The 12,138-nt window shown below is 35.6% G+C and overlaps 1 protein-coding gene across 7 annotated transcripts in view; it reads right to left on the reverse strand.

Annotated features, from left to right (window-relative positions):
* CNTN5 (contactin 5) overlaps positions 1-12,138 on the reverse strand; it is a 597,686-nt gene that overhangs the window by 421,677 nt on the left and 163,871 nt on the right. For 6 of the 7 annotated variants that reach the window (XM_048937197.1, XM_048937259.1, XM_048937218.1 and 3 more), the window contains one exon: positions 730-869. The exons of the other annotated variant lie outside the window; for it this stretch is intronic. The gene's annotated coding sequence lies outside the window, so the exon portion shown is untranslated. The remainder of the gene's footprint in view (positions 1-729; positions 870-12,138) is intronic. 7 annotated transcript variants of the gene reach the window in all.

Consider the following 12,138-nt stretch of genomic DNA (forward strand, 5'->3'; position numbering starts at 1 on the left):
GAATATTAGATTCAGAAGTCTCATACCTGCAGCTGCTTCATTGCACTAGTTTATGTCACAATAGGCTCTTAATGAGCACACCACATTTCACTTTCACCTGCTTCATTAATATACATTTTTATTTATTTCAAGATGCTAATAAAACATGTGCTGAGCAACACAAAACACTTAAGATTATTTAGGAACAAACTTTGACTAGCTAACAGGTTATATCAGCCTTAATCTTAATTTTACCTTCATGAGAACTTGTCTATGAATTTAGACTCTGATAAAATAAGCACTGTATTCTTGAACCAGACCAAGTCATGTTGAAATACATGAAGATTAAAAAAGCAATATAGACTTAGTATCTAATTCTTGTTTCCATAATTTTCCAGGGTGAATTAGATATAATTAAACATAAGCAAAAGATTATTTTTAAAAAGCTGTTAATTTCTCTCAGGTTCAGAGAATACTGCAGTTACTATTTTAAAACATTTACAAGGTTTGGTAAACTTATCCAGGAAAGAACCTTCTACAAACCTATATATGGTGGGAAGTATATGAGTATTATCCATAAAACTGGTTTGTTTATTTATTTATTTACCTTTTAATCTGAGTTCCTCCAGTAGGCAAGTTGAATTGCTGGCAAGAGCTTCTATGATCGGTCTTTATTTTATAAATTAATAAGTGCAAGCCATAAAGGTCATAAGCATATTCCAAATGTAGTTTAGTTTAAATATCAGATACCTTAGCTTTCCTGTTGTCCGTACAGATGTTGTCCTTTAAAATGAAGATTATCTCCACAGAATGGTTCTTGTATGGGTGGAGTGTGATGATGCTCAGGAGCTGAAGTGAACCAAAAAGTGTTAGGGTGCCTTTTCAGTAATCTGTGGGATCAAACAAACAAACAAACAAACAAACATATATAAATGTATTAGTTTCCTATATTTATTGGTTGCCCAAGGAAGTATTTGATTCACTGTCCCTGTAGGTGTTCAAAAAATGTGTAGATATGGCACTGAGAGGTGATGGCTAGTTGTCATGGTAGTGAGGGCTGATGGTTAGACAAGATGAACTTACTGGCCTTTTCCAACCTTAATGATCGTATGATTCTATGATTTGCTATCCTATAAAAAAGGAGTAGTATTTAGAAGAGAAAGGAAACTTTACATGTTTATTGTGTCACGACAAAATGAAAAGGATTTAAAATATTTTTTCTTTGGATTTTAATGGATCTCATGAGTACTTTTCCAAAGATGATTTTCTATATCATCTTAATATTAATAAGTAGCCTTTTACAGATAACATGCAAGTAAAACTATTACTAATCTATTTGTTTTCAAATGAGCCATTTGAAATGATGCTATAGGCATGTGTCACCATTTAGCTTATCCTCCTAAAAAAACACAGCATAATACTTCCTTAAACTAATTATTGTTTGAATTAATTTTTTCTACCCCAATAGCCAGCTGTTAAGCTAAATTGGCAACACTAGAGAAAACACAACTGCTTTAGTGAATTTCAACAATTGTTAGCATCTTCAACTACAAAAGAAAAAAAAAATCATCCCACTGTTGTGACAGCATGTGAGCTCCTGGGTTAATTAACTTTCATATGGAGGCTGAAAAAGAGGTTTTTTTTTTTTTTTTTCCTGCAGCAACAGCCTTAACTGACTAAACAGTAAATACAACAAAATCATTTAAAACAAGTTGTTGTTTTTTTTTTTTAAATCCTGTTTTTCTTGTGCCTTGACTTTCTCAGTGCTTTATCCTAATGAAAGGAGTCACAAGAATGTTTTCCTGTTCCAATTATTTTCTACATAAGCCTTTTTCCTGGGAATTAGTCAGCAGCTGGGAACTATATCTATTAAATAATTTTAGGCCTAATAAAAATAAATAAATAAATAAATAAATGTGACAGACATTCTAATTGCCTTTCCTACTCATAGATGTCTATGTTATTGTTAGGTACCACATTATATGTCTAAAGTTCTTCAACCAAAGACATTGTGGTAGATGTAACTACCAATTTCATAGATATTACTGAATCCCACACTACTTGAAAGATTCAAAGACATGTCTGCAGTCCAATAACCATTTAGATTTGTGAGGTAGGATGAAGGCAGGCTGCTCACACTTCTGTGATGCTCACCATGTAGAAAACAGTCAAGTTTTTGTAGGATTTTATTCATTGCATATTAAGTGCTAAATTCAGACGAATTGTGAGAACTTAGCCATACTCCTGAATGAAACCAAGCTTTGCATTCAGGTAATGTAAGAAAACTGCACTTAACGATATGAAAGAGGTAGATATCAAGAGAGCATAAAGGGCAATTTCAGCTTATTCCTCCTAATAGTGCTCTTTTCTTACCTTTTCTGCTTAAAACATTAATAAGGACTAATGAGAAAGCCTCAAGGAGACAGTTAGTTTTTAAATTATATAATAATAATAAATAACAATAATAGAACAAATACAGAATTTACATATAAGGCATGTCTCTTTTCTTTCTCCATAAAAATAAACTGCACATAATAATTTCACACTGTCACAATACCTTTTGGAACCAATTCCTGTATTTTATTAATCTGATTAATCATCAATCTTTCTCTTACATAAATTACAGTGGTATATATCCAACATCTGTGTGTACACGTATGACATACACTTTTATTGTGTATTTATGGATATCTATATGCCTATATATTAATATTTTTCACTTTTAGATTGATTTAAGCTGAAGAAACAGGAATAATTCATCTATTTTGCTTTTAAAATAATAAATCTGTGTATATTATTTTCAGCTTTGAACTGAAGGTCACAAAAATCATTGTGCAAAAAAGGTTGAACAATGACAGAAAAATATGATGCATTAAAAGGAAAAGGAGAATGACCACAATTTATTCAAACTTCTTATTAGATATAAACATCTTCACATCATTGAATTCCACAGAAGGTGGGCTGGTCATTAGGTTTCAGTAACTGGAAGAAACTATAAATCACAGCTTTTACTTTTACAGCCCATTACACTCAAAAGTCTCAAACCTTTCTTTGGCTATTTGCAATCCTTAGAGTACTCCAGCAGCAGAGTTTTATACTTTCCCACATTCTGTGACAAATAGTTGCTATGCTGTAGGGTGAACAGGAAATTAGAGCAGAAGAGAGGTGTGGAATCAGTATCCACAAAAAGGTTATGCAGGAAGGCCATGAAGAATAGCTCACTGTGGGGCTGTGCAGTCTGCCAGTGAACCTCAGACAAGACAGATTACATGCCTTTTGATGCCCATTTAAGAATCAGTGCATTTTTATATGTTACAAAGGGGAAGCAGTGATAAATTTATAAAATATTGTAGAAGGGCAAGGTAGGAGAGGGACATGGAGAGGTAATAGGTTTAGAGAGATATTTGATTGAGATTGCTGTAGGTAGGTAGAAAAATATAGCTACAATTCTAGTTACTGCACTAAAAATAGTACAGCTCTTCATCCTGCTTTTGTCTTCTCACAGGAAAGTGATTCCTTTCTACACTTTCATTCTATATATAAGTACAATACCCTTCATTTTTTCTTAGCATGTTCTGATGACTGACTTGCCCTTTTCCATCTATTAAACAAATTTACTACCTCTGATGCAGCACTGTTCAGAAAAATAGTTAACTTTTTCTCACCTGCCTATTCAGTAATTTCACTTTGCTTCTGGAAGTAGTTAAATTAAACCTTCCTCCCACTTCATTTAGCCTCTCTCCTATTGAGTCAAGTGAGCTTGCAGATACTGACCGATTTGAAAACGTGACAGGGCAACATCAGCTATGTATAAGAAAGAAGCCTCTTTAAGAAATATAGTGCCTCCACATCGTTCCAGAGGAAACTTCAGGAATAATTAGACAGTCAAAGCAGGTCTCACTGTGTCTGTACTACAGGTGAGAAGTACTCCATATCCTTGTTCCTGCTGTTCTACCAGGCTACCCAGTGAACTGCAAGGCAGATAGCAGCCTCCTCAGCAAATACAGTTTCCATTAAAATCAAAATAATTGTGTTACTAAGTGCCCACTGGGATTCCTTATATTCTAGGCTGCACTGAAGAATATGCTTTTTCTAAAAAGAAAAAAAAAAAGGCAGTTCCATCAAGAATGTTTTGAGATTGCCTTTGAGTTCTTGGTGCAGTGCTTTCCATTTAATATCTTCTATGTTTGGTTTTTGTTGTTTGGGCTTTTTTTATGCTTTCATCTACTGCTGATACCACACAGCCTTCACAGGTGAAGATTAAAAGGGAATCTGAAAAGGAACACAGTGGTAGTTACACCAAGAAGTCTTAAAGGCAATAAATTGCTGCTCAAACTCTTCAGCAACTGCACTGATTAATATACAGGCTGTCACATTTCACTGATTTAAAAGATGAAATATTTTGCAATAGAGCTTCAGCACTTAAAACTACTCTGAGATTTTTCACAACTCATACTATCCTTTAATTTCTGCTTTATGTTTATCCATACAGGAATTAATTATGTAATTATTTATTTTCATGGAGCTTAGCAGAGTATTTATACTTGAAAATGTGAAACCAATTCCATACTTGTGTGATGGGTAGTAGTTTGGTGATCTCAATAAAAGCTTAGTATAATTCCAAACTAAAATGTATAACAAGAAAATAATTCCCCCTAAAAACTAAAAGCCATATCCTGCAGTGGTTAGGACTTGTTACCTATAGACACAAGTTGAGTAAGTGAAAGAGGATAATATATGCCACATTCTGAGCAGCAGACTATGATCCTGAGAGTGATTTTTAGCCTTCTGTAGTTAAAAGACTCAATATCCAGGAATATTTTTTAAAAACCTGTGAATCTAACAATTTGATTCAAACATATGCTTTATCCTTGGTGATAAATAATATTAAAAACTATTTTTTTTATACACTGCAGGATAAACTTAAAGAAGAAAATCCATGAGATTTGGAAAAAGGGCCTGCTTATCTGGGAAGAATATAGGAATTTTATCAGGGCCTGTAGGGATGCAAGAAAGAAGGCTCAGGACCTCTTGGAACTAAACCATACAGAGGAGATAAAGGATAACATGAAAAGCTTTTAGGAATGTCAACAGTAAAAGGAAGACTAGGGAAAATGTGAGTACTGTACTAAATGAAAAGAATGCTTTGTTAAGAGGGTATGCTAAGTAGGCAGGGATTCTGAATGCCATCTTTGCTTCAGTCTTTATTGCTAAGACTATCCCTCAGGAATACCAGACCCTGGAGGTAGGAGAGAGTGTCTGGATAAAGGCAGACTTTCCATTGATCGAGGTAGAACTGGACAGAGAGCATCTAGACAAAATCAGTGCACACAGATCCATGGGTCCCAATGGGATGCACATTTGCTGAGAGACTTCACAGAGGTGATTGCTAAACTGTTCTCTATCATTTTTGAAAGGTCCTCACAAACTGGAGAAGTGCATGAGGACTGGAGGATAGCCAATGTCACTTTAGTTTTCAGAAAGGGCAAGAAGGAGAATCCAGGGAACTACAGGCCAGTCAGCCTCACCTCCATCCCTGGAAAAGTGAGGAAACAACTTGTTCTAGATGTCATCTGAAAGCATTTGGAAGAAAAGAAGGTTATCAGGTGTAGTCAGTCTGGATTGGAACCAAAGTGAAATCATGCTTGACCAAACCGATAGCCTCCTGTAGTGTCATCAATGACTGAGTAAATGAGGAGAGAGCAGTGATGTTGTGTAACTTTACTTCAGCAAGGCATTTGACACTATCTCCCAAAACATCCTTGCTATGAAACTTAGACAATGTGGGATAGATGAGTGGACAGTGAGGTAAATTGAGAACTGTCTGACTGGCAGAGCTCAGATTGTTGACATCAGTGGTGCAGAGTCTGGTTACAAGCCTGTAACTAGCAATATTCCCCAGGGATTGGTTCTGAGTCTAAGTCCAGTCTTGTTCAACATCTTCATCAGTGATCTGGATAAACAGATAGAACCAGCAAATCTGTTGATGATTTAAAGCTGGGAGAATTGTCTGACACTTGAAGGCTGTGCTGCCATTCAATGAGACCTGGACAGTTGGGAAGAGTGGAACCTGATGAGGTTCAACAAGAGCAAGTGTAAAATCCTGCACCTGGGGAGGAATAACTGCATGCATCAGTACAGGCTAGGGGCTGACCTTCAGGAGATGAGCTCTGCAGAGAAGGACCTGGGTGGACTACAGGTTGGCGATGAGCAACCATGTGCCCTTGTGGTCAAGAAGGCGATAGCAACAGATTCATCACTACATTTACAGGATGTCTTGATGTCCACAAGCCACATAAATTTTGCCTCTCGTTTCAGTGTCTACAAGATATTTCTTACTAATGTGTTGTCACACAGATCCTAAAAAAGATAATCTAGATAATCTGTCCAGTGGGCAAATGTTTACATCTGGTTTCATGCTTAGCTTCTGTTTCTGCTTCTCTATCAACAACAGAAAAGCCTGTGGAAAGTGAATGATGAATAAAGCCATGCTGTGTGTATGGTTTATGCACACAACTAAAGTTTAGGATTGTATTTCTTCAAATCATAATTTACACTATAACTTTTCTACTGAGTTTAATCTTTTTCTTTTTTTTTTAAATACATTTTCTTGTCAGTTTAATCTTCCCTAAATGTACTATCATGCAATTATGTTTGCTCTGATGAAGTAAAGTGGTCACAGTGATGACAGAAAGAAACTCTGACCAAGTTCCTTCACTGCTATCAAGCTTCACTCCAACAAGATCTTCACATTCACAGACAAGGCCACATTGCTGCAACTTGTGACCAAAGATGTTTCCTGAAACTGCTGCTGCTGTCACTGACAGAAAACCAATACTTTTTGGTAACTAGCGCACTGTCATTGCTGGTTGCCAATGTAAGTAATCATATCATGATGAGCTCCTCTGAGCACAACATCTTTTACATCTATTTGCTTGGATTATTTTAAATTGTGGCGAAATACTTACTTTCAACTCTATTTAACAGGAGCCTTTATTTCCCTTTTGCAACCACAAATGATTTTTCACAGATGTATGTCACTTTTTTTAGGAAGAGAAGTAGGTTTATAACTAATTAACTTTTTGTTTCAACTCATAAGGTACCCAACAGCATGAATCCATGTGCAGTGACTGACTAAATTTTGTTTATCAAAAGTCCTGGCGAACGGCCACAGTCTAATAAACTGAGTCTAAGTTTCAGCTGGATTATTTCCATCTGTTCTTGTTTGAAATGTTTCCAGTACATGTAATTTAATAATACTAATATGGCTGAGTAAATGTCTTGTGCTGTAACACAAGCAACACTGAAAAGTTTTGCAAAAATTTGCAATCAGTAGATCTTGTGAGGGCTATTATTTCCTATCTGCAGATAGGGGAAATTATTCAAGGCAATGTTAAAAATATATGCTTGGAATCACCTGGTGTTTTAAGATGCTGGCTTTGAAACACTTTAATGGTATCCTGATTTTTGAGTACATCAAACACCTGTCACTATTACTGCCTTTAAATGCTGTTCTCTACATTGAGCACTCTCAGAACAAAACTCTGTGGTAGGTAAAACAATGGAGACACCCAAACTTTGTGCAGGTGCTTGTAAATTTGGACCTCCTAAGTGATTTGCACGAAGTCAAACAGTGAGTCATTGCATAAATATTACAATAAATTAAGTCTCCTGCTTGTCACTGCACTTTTATTTGGGAACATGCTGCTTCTCAGATAGCAGAGCTCCTTCAATTAGAGAAGAGTGGTCTATTAAAAGTGCAAGGAAAATAGCATTGCTTAGTAAGCCACAAGAGAATGGGCAATGCGGGAGTAAAGATCAGACAATACACAGTGCTTGTAACTAACAAAGGACAAAAAGAAACTAAAGCACCCACTAATCTAGAGGAAGTTGCTTTGCAGTACCTTGAAACTGCAGAGGGAAGAAAGTTTCACTGGTGGTGTCCGCTGTGGCTTTGTTATGTCATTTACAGCACTTTCTCCTGAAATCTAATATGAGTAAAATACACTGAGTATTGACACACAGATGCTACAGTTCTATGAAAATTAAACAGGTGGAGTAAATGACATACAAATCAGAAATAAACATTAAGATCGGTTGCCTAAAAATCTGAGGAGGATCAAGAGAGTGTTTATTAATAAATTATAAATAAATTATATATTTATTAACTGAAGGCTTGGGAGCAGATGACACGTGCTTTGAATGTTTTAAGCACAGCAAAATTTCTTGCTAAAAATACCATTTTAATTAAAGTTCTGTTAAAAATGTGATAGACAAAATGTGCTGGTTAGACCAAATCCTAGGTTTAAAACTACTGAAGAATGAATGCCAAAGATATTATTTAAAATAATAATTAAAAAAAGAAACATTACTGAAACCCACACTAGTATTTGAACCCAGATAAATCCTACACAGGTGCAAATAGGGCAACTGTCTGTCCCAGAAAACTCTTTACATCTTTCTTTCTCCTCATGCATGGTGTTCTGAACATCTTCATCTCCATTCCCCTTCCCTTGCTGCTGTCCATTCATCTTAGAAGTTCACCTGTGATTGAACCTGAAGTAAATGGGAGGGAATACTGCTACATCTGGAAATTCTTTATAAAGTCAGATGAAATTGCTGGCCCTGCTAAGCACATACTAGTGCTTCTGTGTGTTTTTCATGTTTTTCTTTTCTTTTTAACTTCTTCTCAAGTCCCTGGGCACCCTGCTTTGTGCGTGGAACAAGGGTTGAACCAGATGAACATAGAAGTCTATGTCATAGAAGTCACTTCCAACCTCAATCATTCTGTGATTCTCTGATTATCTATTTAGAAATTGTCAATTCTTCATTTTTATATTCATATCAATACATTCACAAAATCACAAAATGAGAGAATCGTGGAATCATAGAACGTTCTGAGTTGGATGGAACCCATAAGAATCATTGAGTCCAACACCTGGCTCCACATAAGACTATCAAAAAAGTCATGCCTTGAAGGAGTCTTCACTCCTCCTAGCTGAACAACTCCAGCTCTCTCAGTATTTATTCAGCAGAGTAGGTGCTCCACCCCTCTCAGCATTCTGGTAGCCCTTCTCAGAACCACTCTAACTGTTCTTTTGCTGGGGGCCCAGAGGTGAATAGAATAGTACTCCAGCTCATTTCTCAGGAGGGAAAAATACAGAGGGAGAATCACTTGCCTCAGCTTCATAGCTGTCTCATTTGATGTGACCACAGATATGACCGGCTTATATTAAAAGCACACTGTAAAACAAACAGTCAGAAAAGAATGACCGGGCTATTTATGTACATCAAAACTGTGCTAGCGTTTAGAATCAAAATGCCTTTTCCCTGCTTTTCTCTTCCCCTTTGAATTTCCTTGTGCCTTCCATTTTCTCCTTCCTCTCTCCTCTCCCTTGACAGGGGACTTCTTGTGATTGATTGAGATTTCCCAGGGAAGAGAATTATCTCCTGAGTATCTGAGCTGCTAACATGGAACACTATATCATGCTTAACAATTATCATCAATATTTATAACACTTTTATGTACAAGTTGAGTCACACTAGCAGACAGAAATGAAATCTACAGTAGATTAATGAAAGCAGCAGCAGCAGCAGAATATCTTCTTAGAATTGGAGTTGAACCCTTTTGAAAGGATATGCCTCTTTTGTCAGTGTCTTATTTTTGAATGACAGACTCACTGGCTTTTTACATCATCATCATATTACCCTGGAAATGTGAAAACATTTTTTTTCCAAATTTTATCTTTGACTTTGTTAAGAAAGGAGAAATAAGTTAGATTGGATTTTGAATCTGGTTACAGGAAAAAAAATTCTAACACTTCTGGGAATTTTCAAGGAATTAGCTTGCTGCGCAAACAGTGTAGTAAATATTGTAGAAAGAGCAGACTTATAAATGAATTAAAGAACTCAGAGCTGCAACAATTAATACATTCCTATAACTAAATATTTGCTTTATATAAATATATAAATATTATATCGCTTTAGAAAATCAGTGTTCCAATGCATTGTTTTCCTTAAATTCTTTATTTTAAAATATTGAGCCATCATCATTATGTAGGATGAGCACATCTTTTTCTTTTTCCTGTGTAAGTGAAAAAGTAAACTACTGGGTTATGACAAATGAAAATAATTTGAATTTATTTTGACTGCACAAAATACACAGTTACAAAGTGAGCAGATGTAGAAGTGTGCTTATGTGTGTGCCCGTGAAGGCGTAGAACTAAAAAGTTCCTAGTTATTTCTCAATGGAAAGCTAGTACTAGTAAAAAAACAGGAAAAGATATACTAATAGATTTTCTGCACAGGTCTTTCTATAAATCCAAGACTATCCATTAATAACCAGTTCTCAAGAACATATTTTATCCAACCAAATTACTCTATCTATGGCATACCTTTCTCTTTCTCTTTCTCTTTCTCTTTCTCTTTCTCTTTCTCTTTCTCTTTCTCTTTCTCTTTCTCTTTCTCTTTCTCTTTCTCTTTCTCTTTCTCTTTCTCTTTCTCTTTCTCTTTCTCTTTCTCTTTCTCTTTCTTTCTTTTCCTTTTTCTTTTCCTTTTTCTTTTTCATAAAATCACTATTTAAATACATGTGGCATATATTATCACAATAAAAAAATATATATATATATGAAATTCCATTATTGCAAGGATAAACGCATATGCCATACTACCATTCAGGTTTCAAGGTAGCTAACAACAGCAATGAAACAAGTAGATGACTTATCCTGGATGACCTTTTTAATGACTTCAAAATATACTTTACTTATGGGTTTTAGCAAATAGCAGCAATATAATGTACACCTATGAAATTAATGAAAGTGGTTAAGAATCTGAAATACATTCTAAAAAATGAATTGATTTTGGTATTCCAGTAAAATTGATCTAAACTTTTCCTAGTCTTTTCAATTAATTCTACTTGAATTAACATATTTTCATTAGATGAGAGTTGAAGTAGTAGAAGGACCATCTTTCAATGGCAGCACAAATTCCTGGATGAAGGTATGATTTACTCAAAATTATGCCCATAAATCTATATTAAATGACTATTACCTTTGTGATGTGTGAAGAATTTTTCCTCTACTTGTACTAATTGTGCTTATATAATTGGAATGTAGATATCACGCCCAGTACAGGAAAGACGTGGAGCTCTTGGAGTGGGTCAAGAGGAGGACCACTACGATGATCAGAGGGCTGGAGCACCTCTCTTATGTAGAAAGGAACTGGGCTTGTTTAGCTTGGAGAAGAGAAGGCTCTGGAGAGATCTCATTGCAGCCTTCCAGTACTTGAAGGGAGCATACAAATAGGAGGGGGAACAGCTGTTTATGAGTGTGGATAGCAATAGGACAAGGAGGAATTGTCTTAAACTGAGACAGGGGAGGTTTAGATTAGATATTAGGAGAAATTTTAGATTAGATATTTCACACAAAGGGTGGTGACGCACTGGAACAGGTTGCCCAAGAAGGTTGTGGATGCCCCGTCCCTGGAGGTATTCAAGGCCAGGCTGGATGTGGCTCTGGGCAGCTTGGTCTAGTGGTTGGTGACCTTGAATATAGCAGGGGGATTGAAACTGGATGATCTTTGTGGTCCTTTTCAACCCAGGCCATTCTATGACTCTATGATTCCACGATCATCAACAATTAGCATCACTAAGTACTGTGGATAGAACTTGAAAACTACTAGAGTCAGGGCAGGCATGCCAGTTCTAATTTGAAAGCAAACCTTTTTTTGTCTTGTCTATCCATTGATCTTCTTTCATTCTGTAAATTGCCACATCAAATTCTCTGTAATCATAAGACTTCTTACTTCTTAGGTTCATTGTAGAAATAGATGTTAAAATGCAGATAGTAGCATATATTCTTTACATTTAGATATACACCATATACCTGTAATCTGTTTTTTTTTTTTTCTCTTTCAGAATGTTGTAAGATAGATTTTTAAAAAATCTTTCTTTTAATGGAAAAACAACTAAGAATAAGAGATTAAATTTTATATTGCTATACAAATTGAATAAAATACCTTTATATTTACACAGGAAATCTTAACACTGTTCTCAGTTTATTACTTCTCAAGCTTTTATTTCTTCAACAGTTTTTGAAAGTGAAAGGAGAAGTGAAAGCAATTAAAATATCTCAAATTTTGACCCTTCAGTAACATCCAAGC

This window comes from Lagopus muta, chromosome 1, assembly GCF_023343835.1.
Source record: "Lagopus muta isolate bLagMut1 chromosome 1, bLagMut1 primary, whole genome shotgun sequence".
NCBI lineage: Eukaryota > Metazoa > Chordata > Aves > Galliformes > Phasianidae > Lagopus > Lagopus muta.